This window comes from Penaeus vannamei, chromosome 35 (assembly GCF_042767895.1).
Source record: "Penaeus vannamei isolate JL-2024 chromosome 35, ASM4276789v1, whole genome shotgun sequence".
NCBI lineage: Eukaryota > Metazoa > Arthropoda > Malacostraca > Decapoda > Penaeidae > Penaeus > Penaeus vannamei.
In genome coordinates this window covers 6637133-6657132 of record NC_091583.1, presented here as the reverse complement: position 1 = coordinate 6657132, position 20000 = coordinate 6637133, and the positions used below count along the sequence as shown (strand labels likewise).

At 49.5% G+C, this 20000-nt stretch overlaps 1 protein-coding gene across 1 annotated transcript in view; it reads right to left on the bottom strand.

The window, feature by feature from the left end:
* LOC113808130 (collagen alpha-1(XVIII) chain) overlaps positions 1-20000 on the bottom strand; it is a 62200-nt gene that overhangs the window by 36717 nt on the left and 5483 nt on the right. The window lies entirely within an intron of this gene.

Sequence of the window (20000 nt, the reverse complement as noted above, 5' to 3'; positions counted from 1 at the left end):
ACACACACACACACACACACACACACACACACACACACACACACACACATATATATATATATATATATATATATATATATATATATATATATATATATATATATATATATATATATATATATATACATATATATATATATATATATATATATATATATATATATATATATATATATATATATATATATTAAAGTATGTTGATTTAAAAAAATAATAATAATACGGGTTTATAAATTCAATAATTAGTATTCCCTCCCTCTGCCGCTAAAATAGCTTTCAAGCATCGTGGCATGGGCGCCACTTGTTCAGTTACCATCTTTTGCCCTTCATTGCTGTGCAGCCGTTCCGATGCGTGCAATGTGCATGTACCTGGCCATAGCTGTTCAAACATGTTCGATGGGATTTAATCTGATGATTAAGGCGAATGTGGCAACATAACAATCTCGGGGTGTGCCGAATCCACGCCTTCATCACATTTAATGTGTGAATGGGACGGTCATCCTAGATTAGGAAACAAGGCTGTCATCTCCTTTTTCCCACTTTGGGAAGTGACGTCACAAATTGCTGACTGGCCAACGGGAATGCCGCCGCCTGGCACAAAGGTGCGTTGAATCTGACCTATACTTAATTCAAGACACGACGCTGTGGGAATCAAATCCGGAACGTGTATACAATAGAACGACTATCTTTCTCCCCCCCCCCCTTTCTCTCCCTCACTCTTTCTCGCTCGCTCCAACTTTCTCTCAGAATAATGTCTGGGTTCTGTGCAATGTATGTATTGCACAGTTTATGTCGTCTTGTGTGCCAATGTAGGACGTTATGATAAATTATTTTTAGATTTATTTTGCTGATTTGGTTGTGGGTCGAGTTGTTTCAGCATACTCGTTTTTGATTCCCTTTAACTTATGTCGTCACTTTTGAGGTCACTTCCTCCAAGATAACTTCCTCGGGGTTTAGCTCCTCCAAGATCACTTCCTCCAAGATCCCTTCCTCGGGGGTTTGGCTCCTCCGAGGCCACTTCCTCCAAGATCACTTCCTCGGGGGTTAGTTCCTCCGAGGCCACTTCCTCCAAAAACACTTCCTCGGGGTTTAGCTCCTCCGAGGTCACTTCCTCCAAGAACACTTCCTCGGGGTTTAGCTCCTCCGAGGTCACTTCCTCCAAGAACACTTCCCCGGGGTTTAGCTCCTCCGAGGTCACTTCCTCCAAGAACACTTCCTCGGGGTTTAGCTCCTCCGAGGTCACTTCCTCCAAGAACACTTCCTCGGGGTTTAGCTCCTCCGAGGTCACTTCCTCGGGGTTTAGCTCCTCCGAGGTCACTTCCTCGGGGTTTAGCTCCTCCGAGGTCACTTCCTCGAGGTTTAGCTCCTCCGAGGTCACTTCTTCCAAGATCACTTCCTCGGGGTTCAGCTCCTCCGAGGTCACTTCCTCTAAGATCACTTCCTCGGGGTTCAGCTACTCCGAGGTCACTTCCTCGGGGTTTAGCTCCTCCGAGGTCACTTCCTCTAACATCACTTCCTCGGGGTTTAGCTCCTCCGAGGTCACTTCCTCCAAGAACACTTTCTCGGGGTTTAGCTCCTCCGAGGTCACTTCCTCCAAGAACACTTTCTCGGGGTTTAGCTCCTCCGATGTCACTTCCTCGGGGTTTAGCTCCTGCGAGGTCACTTCCTCGGGGTTTAGCTCCTCCGAGGTCACTTCCTCGGGGTTGAGCTCCTCCGAGGTCACTTCCTCAAAGATCACTTCCTCGGGGTTTAACTCCTCCGAGGTCACTTCCTCCAAGATCCCTTCCTCGGGGGTTTAGCTCCTCCGAGGTCACTTCCTCGGGGTTTAGCTCCTCCGAGGTCACTTCCTCGGGGTTTAGCTCCTCCGAGGTCACTTCCTCGGGGTTTAGCTCCTCCGAGGGCACTTCCTCCAAGATCACTTCCTCGGGGGTTTAGCTCGTCCAAGGTCACTTCCTCCAAGAACACTTCCTCGGGGTTTAGCTCCTCCGAGGTCACTTCCTCGGGGTTTAGCTCCTGCGAGGTCACTTCCTCGGGGTTTAGCTCCTCCGAGGTCACTTCCTCGGGGTTGAGCTCCTCCGAGGTCACTTCCTCAAAGATCACTTCCTCGGGGTTTAACTCCTCCGAGGTCACTTCCTCCAAGATCACTTCCTCGGGGTTTAGCTCCTCCGAGGTCACTTCCTCGGGGTTTAGCTCCTCCGAGGTCACTTCCTCGGGGTTTAGCTCCTCCGAGGCCACTTCCTCCAAGATCACTTCCTCGGGGGTTTAGCTCGTCCAAGGTCACTTCCTCCAAGAACACTTCCTCGGGGTTTAGCTCCTCCGAGGTCACTTCCTCGGGGTTTAGCTCCTCTGAGGTCACTTCCTTGGGGTTTAGCTCCTCCGAGGTCACTTCCTCCAAGAACACTTCCTCGGGGTTTAGCTCCTCCGAGGTCACTTCCTCGGGGTTTAGCTCCTCCGAGGTCACTTCCTCGGGGTTTAGCTCCTCTGAGGTCACTTCCTTGGGGTTTAGCTCCTCCGAGGTCACTTCCTCCAAGAACACTTTCTCGGGGTTTAGCTCCTCTGAGGTCACTTCCTTGGGGTTTAGCTCCTCCGAGGTCACTTCCTCGGGGTTTAGCTCCTCCGAGGTCACATCCTCCAAGAACATTTACTCGGGGTTTAGCTCCTCCGAGGTCACTTCCTCGGGGTTTAGCTCCTCCGAGGTCACTTCCTCCAAGAACACTTTCTCGGGGTTTAGCTCCTCCGAGGTCACTTCCTCGGGGTTCAGCTCCTCCAAGGTCACATCCTCCAAGAACATTTACTCGGAGTTTAGCTCCTCCAAGGTCACTTCCTCCAAAAACACTTCCTCGGGGTTTAGCTCCTCCAAGGTCACTTCCTCCAAAAACACTTCCTCGGGATTTAGCTCCTCCAAGGTCACTTCCTGCAAGATCACTTCCTCGGGGTTTAGCTCCTCCAAGGTCACTTCCTCCAAGAACACTTCCTCGGGATTTAGCTCCTCCAAGGTCACTTCCTGCAAGATCACTTCCTCTCGGTTTAGCTCCTCCGAGGTCACTTCCTCCAAGAACACTTCCTCGGGGTTTAGCTCCTCCGAGGTCACTTTCTCGGGGTTTAGCTCCTCAGAGGTCACTTCCTCCAAGATCACTTCCTCGGCCTATTCCCCGGAGTTTAGCTCCTCCGAGGTAACTTCCTCCAAGATCACTTTCTCGGGGTTTAGCTCCTCCAAGGTCACTTCCTCCAAGAACACTTCCTCGGGGTTTAGCTCCTCCGAGGTCACTTCCTCGGGGTTTAGCTCCTCCGAGGTCACTTCCTCCAAGATCACTTCCTCGGGGTTTAGCTCCTCCGAGGTCACTTCCTCCAAGAACACTTCCTCGGGGTTTAGCTCCTCCGAGGTCACTTCCTCCAAGAACACTTCCTCGGGGTTCAGCTCCTCCGAGGTCACTTACTCGGGGTTTAGCTCCTCCGAGGTCACTTCCTCGGGGTTTAGCTCCTCCAAGATCACTTCCTCGGGGTTTAGCTCCTCCGAGGTCACTTCCTCGGGGTTTAGCTCCTCCAAGGTCACTTCCTCCAAGATCACTTTCTCGGGGTTTAGCTCCTCCGAGGTCACTTCCTATAAAACCACTTTCTCGGGGTTTAGCTCCTCCGAGGTCACTTCCTCGGGGTTTAGCTCCTCCAAGGTCACTTCCTCCAAGATCACTTTCTCGGGGTTTAGCTCCTCCGAGGTCACTTCCTATAAAACCACTTTCTCGGGGTTTAGCTCCTCAGAGGTCACTTCCTCCAAGATCACTTCCTCGGCCTATTCCCCGGAGTTTAGCTCCTCCGAGGTAACTTCCTCCAAGATCACTTTCTCGGGGTTTAGCTCCTCCAAGGTCACTTCCTCCAAGATCACTTTCTCGGGGTTTAGCTCCTCCGAGGTCACTTCCTATAAAACCACTTTCTCGGGGTTTAGCTCCTCCGAGGTCACTTCCTCGGGGTTTAGCTCCTCCAAGGTCACTTCCTCCAAGATCACTTTCTCGGGGTTTAGCTCCTCCGAGGTCACTTCCTATAAAACCACTTTCTCGGGGTTTAGCTCCTCAGAGGTCACTTCCTCCAAGATCACTTCCTCGGCCTATTCCCCGGAGTTTAGCTCCTCCGAGGTCACTTCCTCCAATATCACTTCCCCGGTGTTTAGCTCCTCCGAGGTCACTTCCTCCAAGATCACTTTCTCGGGGTTTAGCTCCTCCGAGGTCACTTCCTCCAAGAACACTTCCTCGGGGTTTAGCTCCTCCGAGGTCACTTCCTCGGGGTTTAGCTCCTCCGAGGTCACTTCCTCGGGGTTTAGCTCCTCCGAGGTCACTTCTTCCAAGAACACTTCCTCGGGGTTTAGCTCCTCCGAGGTCACTTCCTCCAAGATCACTTTCTCGGGGTTTAGCTCCTTCGAGGTCACTTCCTCGGGGTTTAGCTCCTCCGAGGTCACTTCCTCCAAGATCACTTCCTCGGGGTTTAGCTCCTCCGAGGTCACTTCCTCCAAGAACACTTCCTCGGGGTTTAGCTCCTCCGAGGTCACTTCTTCCAAGAACTCTTTCTCGAGGTTTAGCTCCTCCGAGGTCACTTCTTCCAAGAACTCTTTCTCGAGGTTTAGCTCCTCCGAGGTCACTTCTTCCAAGAACACTTCCTCGGGGTTTAGCTCCTCCGAGGTCACTTCCTCCAAGATCACTTTCTCGGGGTTTAGCTCCTTCGAGGTCACTTCCTCGGGGTTTAGCTCCTCCGAGGTCACTTCCTCCAAGATCACTTCCTCGGGGTTTAGCTCCTCCGAGGTCACTTCTTCCAAGAACACTTCCTCGGGGTTTAGCTCCTCCGAGGTCACTTCTTCCAAGAACTCTTTCTCGAGGTTTAGCTCCTCCGAGGTCACTTCCTCGGGGTTTAGCTCCTCCGAGGTCACTTCCTCCAAGATCACTTCCTCGGGGTTTAGCTCCTCCGAGGTTACTTCCTCGGGGTTTAGCTCCTCCGAGGTCACTTCCTCCAAGATCACTTCCTCGGGGTTTAGCTCCTCCGAGGTCACTTCTTCCAAGAACTCTTTCTCGAGGTTTAGCTCCTCCGAGGTCACTTCCTCGGGGTTTAGCTCCTCCGAGGTCACTTCCTCCAAGATCACTTCCTCGGGGTTTAGCTCCTCCGAGGTTACTTCCTCGGGGTTTAGCTCCTCCGAGGTCACTTCCTCGGGGTTTAGCTCCTGCGAGGTCACTTCCTCGGGGTTTAGCTCCTCCGAGGCCATTTCCTCCAAGAACACTTCCTCGGGGTTTAGCTCCTCCGAGGTCACTTCCTCGGGGTTTAGCTCCTCCGAGGTCACTTCCTCGGGGTTTAGCTCCTCTGAGGTCACTTCCTCGGGGTTTAGCTCCTCCGAGGTCCCTTCCTCCAAGAACACTTCCTCGGGGTTTAGCTCCTCCGAGGCCACTTCCTTCAAGATCACTTCCTCAGGGGTTTAGCTCGTCCAAGGTCACTTCCTCCAAGAACACTTCCTCGGGGTTTAGCTCCTCCGAGGTCACTTCCTCGGGGTTTAGCTCCTCCGAGGTCACTTCCTCGGGGTTTAGCTCCTCCGAGGTCACTTCCTCCAAGATCACTTCCTCGGGGTTTAGCTCCTCTGAGGTCACTTCCTCGGGGTTTAGCTCCTCCGAGGTCACTTCCTCCAAGAACACTTTATCGGGGTTTAGCTCCTCCGAGGTCACTTCCTCGGGGTTTAGCTCCTCCGAGGCCACTTCCTCCAAGATCACTTCCTCGGGGGTTTAGCTCGTCCAAGGTCACTTCCTCCAAGAACACTTCCTCGGGGTCTAGCTCCTCCGAGGTCACTTCCTCGGGGTTTAGCTCCTCCGAGGTCACTTCCTCGGGGTTTAGCTCCTCCGAGGTCACTTCCTCGGGGTTTAGCTCCTCCGAGGTCACTTCCTCTAACATAACTTCCTCGGGGTTTAGCTCCTCCGAGGTCACTTCCTCCAAGAACACTTTCTCGGGGTTTAGCTCCTCCAAGGTCACTTCCTCCAAGAACACTTTCTCGAGGTTTAGCTCCTCCGAGGTCACTTCCTCGGGGTTTAGCTCCTCCGAGGTCACTTCCTCCAAGAACATTTACTCGGGGTTTAGCTCCTCCAAGGTCACTTCCTCCAAAAACACTTCCTCGGGGTTTAGCTCCTCCTAGATCACTTCCTCCAGGAACACTTCCTCGGGATTTAGCTCCTCCGAGGTCACTTCCTCCAGGAACACTTCCTCGGGGTTTAGCTCCTCCGAGGTCACTTCCTCGGGGTTTAGCTCCTCCGAGGTCACTTCCTCGGGGTTTAGCTCCTCCGAGGTCACTTCCTCCAAGAACACTTGCTCGGGGTTTAGCTCCTCCAAGGTCACTTCCTCCAAAAACACTTCTTCGGGGTTTAGCTCCTCCAAGGTCACTTCCTCCAAGAACACTTCCTCGGGGTTTAGCTCCTCCAAGGTCACTTCCTCCAAGAACACTTCCTCGGGGTTTAGCTCCTCCGAGGTCACTTCCTCGGGGTTTAGCTCCTCCAAGGTCACTTCCTCCAAGAACACTTTCTCGGGGTTTAGCTCCTCCAAGGTCACTTCCTCGGGGTTTAGCTCCTCCGAGGTCACTTCCTCCAAGATCACTTCCTCGAAGTTTAGCTCCACAGAGGTCACTTCCTCAAAGAAAACTTCCTCGGGGTTCAGCTCCTCCGAGGTCACTTCCTCCAAGATCACTTCCTCGGGGTTTAGCTCCTCCGAGGTCACTGTCGGTTTTTAGCTCCTCCGAGGTCACTTCCTCCAAGATCACTTCCTCGGGGTTTAGCTCCTCCGAGGTCACTGTCGGTTTTTAGCTCCTCCGAGGTCACTTCCTCCAAGATCACTTCCTCGGGGTTTAGCTCCTCCGAGGTCACTGTCGGTTTTTAGCTCCTCCGAGGTCACTTCCTCCAAGATCACTTCCTCGGGGTTTAGCTCCTCCGAGGTCACTTCCTCCAAGATCACTTCCTCGGGATTTAGCTCCTCCGAGGTCACCTCCTCCAAGAATACTTCCTTGGGGTTTAGTTCCTCCGAGGTCACTTCCTCCAAAATCACTTCCTCGGCCTATTCTCCGGGGTTTAGCTCCTACGAGGTCACTTCCTCCAAGATCACTTCCTCGGGGTTTAGCTCCTCCGAGGTCACTTCCTCCAAGAACACTTCCTCGGGGTTTAGCTCCTCAGAGGACACTTCCTCCAAGAACACTTCCTCGGGGTTTAGCTCCTCCGAGGTCACTTCCTCCAAGATCACTTCCTCGGGGTTTAGCTCCTCAGAGGTCACTTCCTCCAAGAACACTTCCTCGGGGTTTAGCTCCTCTGAGGTCACTTCCTCCAAGATCACTTCCTCGGGGTTTAGCTCCTCCGAGGTCACTTCCTCCAAGAACACTTCCTCGGGGTTTAGCTCCTCTGAGGTCACTTCATCCAAGAACACTTCCTCGGGGTTTAGCTCCTCCGAGGTCACTTCCTCCAAGATCACTTCCTCGGGGTTTAGCTCCTCCGAGGTCACTTCCTCCAAGATCACTTCCTCGGGGTTTAGCTCCTCCGATGTCACTGTCGGTTTTTAGCTCCTCCGAGGTCACTTCCTCCAAGATCACTTCCCCGGGGTTTAGCTCCTCCGAGGTCACTTCCTCCAAGATCACTTCCTCGGGGTTTAGCTCCTCAGAGGTCACTTCCTCCAAGAACACTTCCTCGGGGTTTAGCTCCTCTGAGGTCACTTCCTCCAAGAACACTTCCTCGGGGTTTAGCTCCTCCGAGGTCACTTCCTCCAAGATCACTTCCTCGGGGTTTAGCTCCTCCGAGGTCACTTCCTCCAAGATCACTTCCTCGGGGTTTAGCTCCTCCGAGGTCACTTCCTCCAAGATCACTTCCTCGGGGTTTAGCTCCTCCGAGGTCACTTCCTCGGGGTTTAGCTCCTCCGAGGTCACTTCCTCCAAGATCACTTCCTCGGGGTTTAGCTCCTCCGAGGTCACTTCCTCGGGGTTTAGCTCCTCCGAGGTCACTTCCTCCAAGATCACTTCCTCGGGGTTTAGCTCCTCCGAGGTCACTTCCTCCAAGATCACTTCCTCGGGGTTTAGCTCCTCCGAGGTCACTTCCTCCAAGATCACTTCCTCGGGGTTTAGCTCCTCCGAGGTCACTTCCTCGGGGTTTAGCTCCTCCGAGGTCACTTCCTCCAAGATCACTTCCTCGGGGTTTAGCTCCTCCGAGGTCACTTCCTCGGGGTTTAGCTCCTCCGAGGTCACTTCCTCGGGGTTTAGCTCCTCCGAGGTCACTTCCTCGGGGTTTAGCTCCTCCGAGGTCACTTCCTCCAAGATCACTTCCTCGGGGTTTAGCTCCTCCGAGGTCACTTCCTCGGGGTTTAGCTCCTCCGAGGTCACTTCCTCGGGGTTTAGCTCCTCCGAGGTCACTTCCTCCAAGATCACTTCCCCGGGGTTTAGCTCCTCCGAGGTCACTTCCTCCAAGAACACTTCCTCGGGGTTCAGCTCCACCGAGGTCACTTCCTCCAAGAACACTTCCTCGGGGTTTAGCTCCTCCGAGGTCACTTCCTCCAAGATCACTTCCTCGGGGTTTAGCTCCTCCGAGGTCACTTCCTCGGGGTTCAGCTCCTCCGAGGTCACTTCCTCCAAGATCACTTCCTCGGAGTTTAGCTCTTCCGAGGTCACTTCCTCGGGGTTTAGCTCCTCCGAGGTCACTTCCTCGGGGTTTAGCTCTTCCGAGGTCACTTCCTCGGAGTTTAGCTCTTCCGAGGTCACTTCCCCGGGGTTTAGCTCCTCCGAGGTCACTTCCTCCAAAATCACTTCTTCGGAGTTTAGCTCTTCCGAGGTCACTTCCTCGGGGTTTAGCTCCTCCGAGGTCACTTCCTCGGGGTTTAGCTCCTCCGAGGTCACTTCCTCCATGAACACTTCCCCGGGGTTTAGCTCCTCCGAGGTCACTTCCTCCAAAATCACTTCCTCGGAGTTTAGCTCTTCCGAGGTCACTTCCTCGGGGTTTAGCTCCTCCGAGGTCACTTCCTCGGGGTTTAGCTCTTCCGAGGTCACTTCCTCGGAGTTTAGCTCTTCCGAGGTCACTTCCCCGGGGTTTAGCTCCTCCGAGGTCACTTCCTCCAAAATCACTTCTTCGGAGTTTAGCTCTTCCGAGGTCACTTCCTCGGGGTTTAGCTCCTCCGAGGTCACTTCCTCGGGGTTTAGCTCCTCCGAGGTCACTTCCTCCATGAACACTTCCCCGGGGTTTAGCTCCTCCGAGGTCACTTCCTCCAAAATCACTTCCTCGGAGTTTAGCTCTTCCGAGGTCACTTCCTCGGGGTTTAGCTCCTCCGAGGTCACTTCCTCCATGAACACTTCCTCGGGGTTTAGCTCCTCCGAGGTCACTTCTTCCAAGATCACTTCCTCGGGGTTTAGCTCTTCCGAGGTCACTTCCTCGGGGTTTAGCTCCTCCGAGGTCACCTCCTCCAAGAATACTTCCTTGGGGTTTAGCTCCTCCGAAGTCACTTCCTCCAAGAACACTTCCCCGGGGTTTAGCTCCTCCGAGGTCACTTCCTCTAAGAACACTTTCTCGGGGTTTAGCTCCTTCGAGGTCACTTCCTCCAAGAACACTTTCTCGAGGTTTAGCTCCTCCGAGGTCACTTCCTCCAAGAACACTTTCTCGGGGTTTAGCTCCTTCGAGGTCACTTCCTCCAATATCACTTCCTCGGCCTATTCCTCGGGGTTTAGCTCCTCCGAGGTCACTTCCTCCATGAACACTTCCTCGGGGTTTAGCTCCTTCGAGGTCACTTCCTCCAAGATCACTTCCTCGGCCTATTCCTCGGTTTAGCTCCTCCGAGGTCACTTCCTTTAGGTTTAGCTCCTCCGAAGTCACTTCCTCCAAGAACACTTCCCCGGGGTTTAGCTCCTCCGAGGTCACTTCCTCCAAAAACACTTCCTCGGGGTTTAACTCCTCCGAGGTCACTTCCTCCAAGATCACTTCCTCGGAGTTCAGCTCCGAGGTCACTTCCTCGGGGCTTAGCTCCTCCGAGGTCACTTCCTCCAAGAACACTTCCCCGGGGTTTAGCTCTTCCGAGGTCACTTCCTCCAAAAACACTTCCTCGGGGTTTAACTCCTCCGAGGTCACTTCCTCCAAGAACACTTCCTCGGGGTTTAACTCCTCCGAGGTCACTTCCTCCAAAAACACTTCCCCGGGGTTTAGCTCCTCCGAGGTCACTTCCTCCAAAAACACTTCCTCGGGGTTTAGCTCCTCCGAGGTCACTTCCTCCAAGAACACTTCCCCGGGGTTTAGCTCCTCCGAGGTCACTTCCTCCAAAAACACTTCCTCGGGGTTTAGCTCCTCCGAGGTCACTTCCTCCAAAAACACTTCCTCGGGGTTTAGCTCCTCCGAGGTCACTTCCTCCATGAACACTTCCTCGGGGTTTAGCTCCTTCGAGGTCACTTCCTCCAAGATCACTTCCTCGGCCTATTCCTCGGTTTAGCTCCTCCGAGGTCACTTCCTTTAGGTTTAGCTCCTCCGAAGTCACTTCCTCCAAGAACACTTCCCCGGGGTTTAGCTCCTCCGAGGTCACTTCCTCCAAAAACACTTCCTCGGGGTTTAACTCCTCCGAGGTCACTTCCTCCAAGATCACTTCCTCGGAGTTCAGCTCCGAGGTCACTTCCTCGGGGCTTAGCTCCTCCGAGGTCACTTCCTCCAAGAACACTTCCCCGGGGTTTAGCTCCTCCGAGGTCACTTCCTCCAAAAACACTTCCTCGGGGTTTAACTCCTCCGAGGTCACTTCCTCCAAGAACACTTCCTCGGGGTTTAACTCCTCCGAGGTCACTTCCTCCAAAAACACTTCCCCGGGGTTTAGCTCCTCCGAGGTCACTTCCTCCAAAAACACTTCCTCGGGGTTTAGCTCCTCCGAGGTCACTTCCTCCAAGAACACTTCCCCGGGGTTTAGCTCCTCCGAGGTCACTTCCTCCAAAAACACTTCCTCGGGGTTTAGCTCCTCCGAGGTCACTTCCTCCAAAAACACTTCCTCGGGGTTTAACTCCTCCGAGGTCACTTCCTCCTAGATCATTTCCCCGGGGTTTAGTTCCTCCGAGGTCACTTCCTATATGATCACTTGCTCGGAGTTCAGCTCCGAGGTCACTTCCTCGGGGTTTAGTTCCTCCGAGTTCACTTCCCCCAAGAACACTTCCTCGGGGTTTGGCTTCTCCTAGGTCACTTCTTCCAAGATTACTTCCTCGGTGTTTAGCTCATCCGGTCACTTCTTCCAAGATCCCCTCCTCGGGTTTAAGCTCCTCCGAGGTCACTTCCTCCAAGATCACTTCCTCGGGGTTTAGCTCCTCCGAGGTCACTTCAGGATCCCCTCCTCGGGGTTAAGCTCCTCCGAGGTCACTTCCTCCAAGAACACTTCCTCGGGGTTTAACTCCTCCGGGGACACTTCCTCCAAGATCACTTCCTCGGAGTTCAGTTCCGAGGTCACTTCTTCGGGGTTTAGCTCCTCCGAGTTCATTTCCCCCAAGAACACTTTCTCGGGGTTTAGCTCCTCCGAGGTCACTTCCTCGGGGTTTAGCTCCTCCGAGGTCACTTCCTATAAGATCACTTTCTCGGGGTTTAGCTCCTCCAAGGTCACTTCTTCCAAGATCACTTCCTCGGGGTTTACTTCCTTCGAGGTCACTTCCTCCAAGATCACTTCCTCGGGGTTTAGCTCCTCCTAGGTCACTTCCCCCAGGAATACTTCCTCGGGGTTTGGCTCCTCCGAGGCCACTTCCTCGGGGTTTAGCTCCTTCGAGGTCACTTCCTCGGGGTTTAGCTACTCCGAGGTCACTTCCTCCAAGATCACTTCCTCGGGGTTTAGCTCCTCCGAGGCCACTTCCTCCAATATCACTTCCTCGGGGTTTAGCTCCTCCGAGGCCACTTCCTCCAAGATCCCTTCCTCGGGGGTTTAGCTCGTCCGACGTCACTTACTCCAAAAACACTTCCTCGGGGTTTAGCTCCTCCGAGGTCACTTCCTCGGAGTTTAGCTCCTCCGAGGTCAATTCCTCGGGGTTTAGCTCCTCCTAGGTCACTTCCTCGGGGTTTAGCTCCTCCGAGGTCACTTCCTCGGGGTTTAGCGCCTCCGAGGTCACTTCCTCCAAGAACACTTTCTCGGGGATTAGCTCCTACAAGGTCACTTCCTCCAAGAACACTTCCTCGGGGTTTAGCGCCTCCGAGGTCACTTCCTCCAAGAACACTTTCTCGGGGATTAGCTCCTAGAAGGTCACTTCCTCCAAGAACACTTTCTCGGGGTTTAGCTCCTCCGAGGTCACTTCCTCCAAGATCACTTCCTAGGCCTATTCCTCGGGGTTTAGCTCCTCCGGGGTCACTTCCTATAAGATCACTTTCTCGGGGTTTAGCTTCTCCGAGGTCACTTCTTCCTAGATCACTTCCTCGGGGTTTAGCTCCTCTGAGGTCACTTCTTCCAAGAACACTTCCTCGGGGTTTAGCTCCTCTGAGGTCACTTCTTCCAAGATCACTTCCTCGGGGTTTAGCTCCTCTGAGGTCACTTCCTCCAAGAACACTTCCTCGGGGTTTAGCTCCTCCGAGGTCACTTCCCCCAAGAACACTTCCTCGGGGTTCAGCTCCTCCGAGGTCACTTCCTCGGAGTTTAACTCCTCCGAGGTCACTTCCTCCAAAAACACTTCCTCGGGGTTTAGCTCCTCCGAGGTCACTTCCTCGGGGTTTAGCTCCTCCGAGGTTACTTCCTCGGGGTTTAGCTCCTCCGAGGTCACTTCCTCGGGGTTTAGCTCCTCCGAGGTCACTTCCTCGGGGTTTAGCTCCTCCGAGGTCACTTCCTCGGGGTTTAGCTCCTCCGAGGTTACTTCCTCGGGGTTTAGCTCCTCCGAGGTCACTTCCTCCAAGATCACTTCCTCGGGGTTTAGCTCCTCCGAGGTCACTTCCTCCAAGAACACTTCCTCGGGGTTTAGCTCCTCCGAGGTCACTTTCTTCGGGGTTTAGCTCCTCCGAGGTCACTTCCTCGGGGTTTAGCTCCTCCGAGGTCACTTCCTGCAACATCACTTCCTCGGGGTTAACTCCTCCGAGGTCACTTCCTTCAAGAACACTTACTCGGGGTTTAGCTCCTCCGAGGTCACTTCCTCCAAGAACACTTCCTCGGAGTTTAGCTCCTCCGAGGTCACTTTCTTCGGGGTTTAGCTCCTCCGAGGTCACTTCCTCGGGGTTTAGCTCCTCCGAGGTCACTTCCTGCAACATCACTTCCTCGGGGTTAACTCCTCCGAGGTCACTTCCTTCAAGAACACTTACTCGGGGTTTAGCTCCTCCGAGGTCACTTCCTCCAAGAACACTTCCTCAGGGTTTAGCTCCTCCGAGGTCACTTCCTCGGAGTTTAGCTCCTCCGAGGTCACTTCCTCGGGGTTTAGCTCCTCCGAGGTCACTTCCTCGGAGTTTAGCTCCTCCGAGGTCACTTTCTTCGGGGTTTAGCTCCTCCGAGGTCACTTCCTCGGGGTTTACCTCCTCCGAGGTCACTTCCTGCAACATCACTTCCTCGGGGTTAACTCCTCCGAGGTCACTTCCTTCAAGAACACTTACTCGGGGTTTAGCTCCTCCAAGGTCACTTCCTCCAAGAACACTTCCTCGGGGTTTAGCTCCTCCGAGGTCACTTCCTCCAAGAACACTTCCTCGGGATTTAGCTTCTCCGAGGTCACTTCCTCCAAGAACACTTCCTCGGGGTTTAGATCCTCCGAGGTCACTTCCTCCAAGAACACTTCCTCGGGTTTAGCTCCTCCAAGGTCACTTCCTCCAAGAACACTTCCGCGGGGTTTAGCTCCTCCAAGGTCACTTCCTCCAAGAACACTTTCTCGGGGTTTAGCTCCTCCGAGGTCACTTCCTCGGGGTTTAGCTCCTCCGAGGTCACTTCCTCCAAGAACACTTCCTCGGGGTTTACCTCCTCCGAGGTCACTTCCTCCAAGATCACTTCCTCGGGGTTTAGCTCCTCCGAGGTCACTTCCTCCAAGAACACTTCCTTTGGGTTTAGTTCCTCCGAAGTCACTTCCTCCAATATCACTTCCTCGGCCTATTCCTCGGGGTTTAGCTCCTCCGATGTCACTTCCTCCATGAACACTTCCCCGGGGTTTAGCTCCTTCGAGGTCACTTCCTCCAAGATCACTTCCTCGGTGTTTAGCTCCTCCGGGGTCACTTCCTTGGGGTTTAGCTCCTCCGACGTCACTTCCTCCAAGAACACTTCCTCGGGGTTTAACTCCTCCGAGGTCACTTCCTCCAAGAACACTTACTCGGGGTTTAGCTCCTCTGAGGTCACTTCCTCGGGGTTTAGCTCCTCCGAGGTCACTTCTTCCAAGATCACTTCCTCGGTGTTTAGTTCCTCCGAGATCACTTCTTCCAAGATAACTTCCTCGGGGTTTAGCTCCTCCGAGGTCACTTCCTCCAAGATCACTTCCTCGGGGTTTAGCTCCTCCGAGGTCACTTCCTATAAGATCCCCTCCTCGGGGTTTAGCTCCTCCGATGTCACTTCTTCCAAGATCACTTCCTCGGTGTTTAGTTCCTCCGAGATCACTTCTTCCAAGATAACTTCCTCGGGGTTTAGCTCCTCCGAGGTCACTTCAAGATCCCCTACTTGGGGTTTAGCTCCTCTGAGGTCACTTCCTCCAAGAACAATTCCTCGGGGTTTAGCTCCTCCGAGGTCACTTCCCCCAAGAACACTTCCTTGGGGTTTAGCTCCTCCGAGGTCACTTCCCATAAGATTACTTCCTCGATGTTTAGCTCATCCGGTCACTTCTTCCAAGATCACTTTCTCAGGGTTTAGCTCCTCCGAGGTCACTTCAAGATCCCCTCCTCGGGTTTAAGCTCCTCCGAGGTCACTTCCTCCAAGAACACTTCCTCGGGGTTTAGTTCCTCCGAGGTCACTTCTTCCAAGATCACTTCCTCGGGGTTTAGCTCCTCCGAGGTCACTTCAAGATCCCCTCCTCAGGGTCCAGCTCCTCCGAGGTCACTTCCTCGGAGTTTAACTCCTCCGAGGTCACTTCCTTGGGGTTTCGCTCCTCCGAGGTCACTTCTTCCAAGATCACTTCCTCGGGGTTTAGCTCCTCCGAGGTCACTTTAAGATCCCTTCCTCGGGGTTTAGCTCCTCAGAGGGAGCCCTAGAGCCGCGACAAGCAGGAGCGCGCGTGGGGAGATTCCCGGTGGAGCCGTCCGGGTCAAACTGTGACCCGTGGTCAAGGAACCACTGAAGAACAGGTCGCTGGTCGTTGGCGCTGGGGACGTGGACAGCTAACCCTGGTTCCTCAGTTTCCCTATTCAGTCATATTTTATTCAAAATATATTATTCAAATATATTTTGACTCTTGATATGGAAATTCGCTTGCATCGCACCTCGCCGCTCGTGCGGTATCAGTTTTTTTCGAGCAGTGTCCGAATGCAATCGTATGACAAATACTCGATTTTTAAAGACCTGCAGTCTAAATAATATTGACGGACAATCCAAAGATATAATTCCTTTGAGTTTTAATTTATATCAGGTATATACAAAATATAAAACTTTTTGTTCTTAAGAAATCAATGCTTTATATACACAATGCTGAAGCCAAGGGATTCATTTTCTGGACGCAGTGTTTACGACTGGAAATGGTGTAGATTTACATGGTGTTTTCATTCTGTTTGAGCTTGTAAATTGTTTTTTCCTTGAAGTATTATTACAGAGATATGAAAGTTTTAAGAGCACCGGTGACTTGCCTGTTTAGCAATTTATTTTCTGCTGTAATCAAAACTAACTTAATCTTACTGGCATCTGACCTAACGCTCAGTGAAGGGCCCTGGGGAAGAAATACTGTCACACATGTGCAGAAGCAAGGGGGCAGAACTTGTTCTGAACCAGGTGATAGGATTCTCCTCTATAAACGATGACGTCATGAGCCCTTAATGTCCAACATCAAACCCTAGATGCAAAGAGTTCGCGTCTGGGGTTATATTACAAAGGAGATGACAGCTCAAGTTCTGGTTTAGGGAAATCTATAGTTCTCACTGTGGGTAACAAAACATCTTTGAGAACATCCACGTGATTTGCGCTCGTGAATCGCACTCTGCCCATGTCATCCATCACGCCTTCTCTGCTCAAGCACATCCACCCAAACAAGCTAGCAGTGATTCTGTCGCTCCTTGTGCTCTCCACCTTGTTTTGGGGCTTCTATCTATAGTGAAGAAATAAATATTACAAATATTTAAAATGTTACCAGCTGTCTAAAGGTGGATCTTCGAATAGTTACTACATTTACACAGAATGAACCAACTCACTTACTTGGTGTTTGCTGTGCACCAAACATGTTTTATCTCCCACATTCCTTCTGAAGAGAATGTTTTGTCGACACAGAAAACAACCGTGTCCCAGAAGGAAGATCTCTTATCAGCCTGATTGCCTGATTCATATATAAAAAAAAAAAAAAATCATGATATCGGATTTAAAGTATTTACAACTATTTTTTAATGATCAAAAAATTCATAAGCAGTGTATTACTTTCCTTCGGAGCAGGTCGGTCGAATCGTGTGTCCCCGTATCTTCTGATCCACCTGGCTATGGTTGATTTTGCAATGCTCAGGTGTCACACAATCTCACTACTTACTCCAGCAATAAGAAGAGCAACGATAGCTCCTCCCAAACAGTGACACGTCTCCACTACGGTGTTTCATTTTGCACTTTTTTCAAGATATCCAAAGAGGCTGTTTTATTCGAGTCCAATATACCTCAAAACACAAACGCACAATTTTAAAGATATCCAAAGAGGCTATGTTTTATTCGAGTCCAATATGTCTCAAAACACAAATGCACAATTTTCAGAATTTTCTTGCCAAAATTGGCGGTGGGTGGCCATTTTTTTCAAAATAGCGCCCACAATACAGATTTTCACGTACATTGACCTTAAAAAACATGTTAATATGGCATGTAATATGTCTTTTCTATGGTTTTCAGGTTCAAGGAATATACCTAAACTGTCAAAAGTTATATTTGATGAAAGTTTATTGTCATACAGTTAGGTAGTGGGGGAAAATAATACATATTTTAGAATTTCAGATACAAAATTGTGCCCTGTCAAGCAAAATAAGCTGCACCAACCAATAATTCAACTCAGAACATTTTATATTCTGGTCAGAACCTAATTACAACTGCATTGATTGACTGAATGGGGTTTTATGCCACTTTCAACACATTAGGTGTTATATCATGAAAATAATAATAATAATAATAATTCCAGTGGTTATGAGCCGTTTTTCAAAAGTCTGAGAGCAAAATATGTAGTCCTCACATTGTAGTTGCTAGTATATTACAAATCAAAAGACAATTAATACATATAATTATGATAAAACAGATTACAATGGGTATTTTTTAATAATAATATCAAATGCAATCATTTATTCAGTAGATGGATTGAGATTAACAATTGTCTTATAAACACTATCAAGACTGATATGAATCATTGTACATATATTGTTATACAAACTTCACTTTGCTTAAAAACATACTATAGACTTGTCTTTAATTCCAAATTGCAGTAGGGCTAAATGTCAACAGTTAATTTTCTCTAGTGTATTGTTAAAGTCAGGAAATTGCTGACGGTGATATTAAATAGTCAAAAGTAAAGCTTGTTTTTGAGCTTCATCTTGGCACATATTTATAAAGTCTGTGATTAGCTTTATGCCTCGTTTTGCTAGATCATTGACAACATTAATGTTTCTTGCGAACTTGACAAACTTCTCATAATTTTCATCATCTGACCAAGTGCCATTCACATGTCCCAAAAGATCAACCATGAGCCAGGATTCCATAGAAGTAAAATTTGTTAAATTGCTGAGGCTGCTGCTGTCTGCAGTTGGGAAGCTGGTTTTTCCAGTATTGAATTGCACAGGTGTGACAGAGTGATACAGCTTCTCTGAGCCATGGATTCTCTTTCAGCACTGCCAAGACAAGTATCAGCCAATGCCAGAACAACCAACTGAGGGGTGAAATACCATAGGAGCCTTTGAATTGGCTGTAGGCAAGCTTCTGCTAAGACTAGACGGAAGCTTCGATATTCCAAAAGGTCCTGCCTAATTCTGAGATCCTTCAGTGCTGTTTGGGAGCTAAGAGATGAAGTCAAGAAGTATTTAGCATAGAAAAGTCCCACAAACTCTGATACGCATACCACCGAGTTCATCTCTCGCTTATTCATGAAAAATTACTCTCCAATCAAGGCCAATTTCATGAAGTAAATAGCTTTCACCATCCACCTTGCATGGTGATCAACCAGGTAGAGTTGTCTTGTTGGCTTACTTGTTCCTGACAACTTTGGCGTCCTTGCCTCAGGGTTAGGGGGCGTTTGACGAGTCACTTGGATTTGTTAGTGTAATACTGATATCACCACAAGACAAAACCAGCCCTGTGAGGGTCTAAGAAGATGCCCCACCCACAACACAAGAGGTGTTGCCATTCTGGCGATATTACGCTAAATTTAGCAAATCAATCTGGTTGGGTAAATTCTAAAATTCGCAAGAGTAACATGATTCATTTTTAGCAAATCTAGTGACATTTTTAAGAGATGTTTTACCTTTTTCTGGTGAATTTTTCGGTCGATTTTGAAAAATGTAGTTGGCAAGACTGACCGAGACTAGCGTTTAGGTCCTTACATTCCACAAGTATTGGTAATAATACTTTTTAAAATCTGACTGTACATATACATACATATATCTATTATGATGATTAATTAAATACTTTTAATAATTTGCAGTAGAAATAAAAAAGTGAAAAAAGTGACATCCTGCACAATTCCAAAAATCTGTGATTTTTACTTTTGCAAAGCAAACAGGAATGCTGACCCAAAGAGGTACACGCTTAGAAGGGATAGCGATAGTTGTCACTTATATGACACTCATCGCAAATATCCTATTTCCATTACCCGCATATCCACATTAGGCCACTATAATTTAACTGGACACAATACTGATGAAGTAACTATTATCACAAACAATTATTGCTACTATGTCAACTATTATGTTCCTTCTACCTTATATGAAAGTTACCTGCCAGCTAGAACGATTCCTCATCAGAAAACTTTAAAGGATCAGAGCACTAATCAACGTTAAGTGTACACATATCATTTTGTGAAGAAAATCAAAACATCCAGTCTCTTTGGCATGGTGGGTTGCCATAATGTCTGACATGCATAAGTTATCAAGGCCAAGAATCTGCTAACCTGAGGAAAGTCTCACACAAACATGTAGACGAGAAGATAATCAAAACTAGAAAAGAAAAAAAGAAGAGATGCTTTTAGATAGCAGTTCAGGCATAATTGTAAGGTCTGTATAAAAATATTACTATACAAGGTAAATGGAGCCTAACACGTTTTATTTTTCCTCATAAAACGCAAGAAGACACCATTTGTTACATATGCCCCGAGTAGCAAAAAGCGAGTAAAATACTTATATTTCATTTTCTTTTCCTATAACATTTATAGGCTGATTACCATTTAACCCAAATGTTCATCCAAAGGGCGAAAACAAAAATTCCTTACATATTAATTTATGTTTCCTTGTTCAGGCTTGAAACGCTCATTTAATATCTTCCGTTTAATTGTTATAAAACATCGATTGATAAGGCGCTACTTTCTCGGTCGTCAGTTGACTGTAGCCCTTATTCAGCAATATTAACCATTGTTATCGATGGTTAATATTGTAGAAAGGAAGGGAAAGATAATAGCAAACATTAATATCGCATGTAGTGGTGATTTATTTTTTAAAGCAAATATGTTCAGAGTAAGCCTTTTGGCGGGAAAGTATCATACGACGTTTTCCCCGTGCTTTTTTTTTTTAATCTTTTAGGGGGATTTTTTTTTCCAAAACGTTTACGGCACCAAATTATATGTGACACAGATGCTTCATGACTGAATAAGGGAGAAAAAAACGGTTATGGATTGAATTGCATGTTTATTATTTCATTATCATTATTTTCATCATAATCATTAGTAGTAGTAGTAGCAGTAGTACTTTTGTTCTTCCGACGAGCTA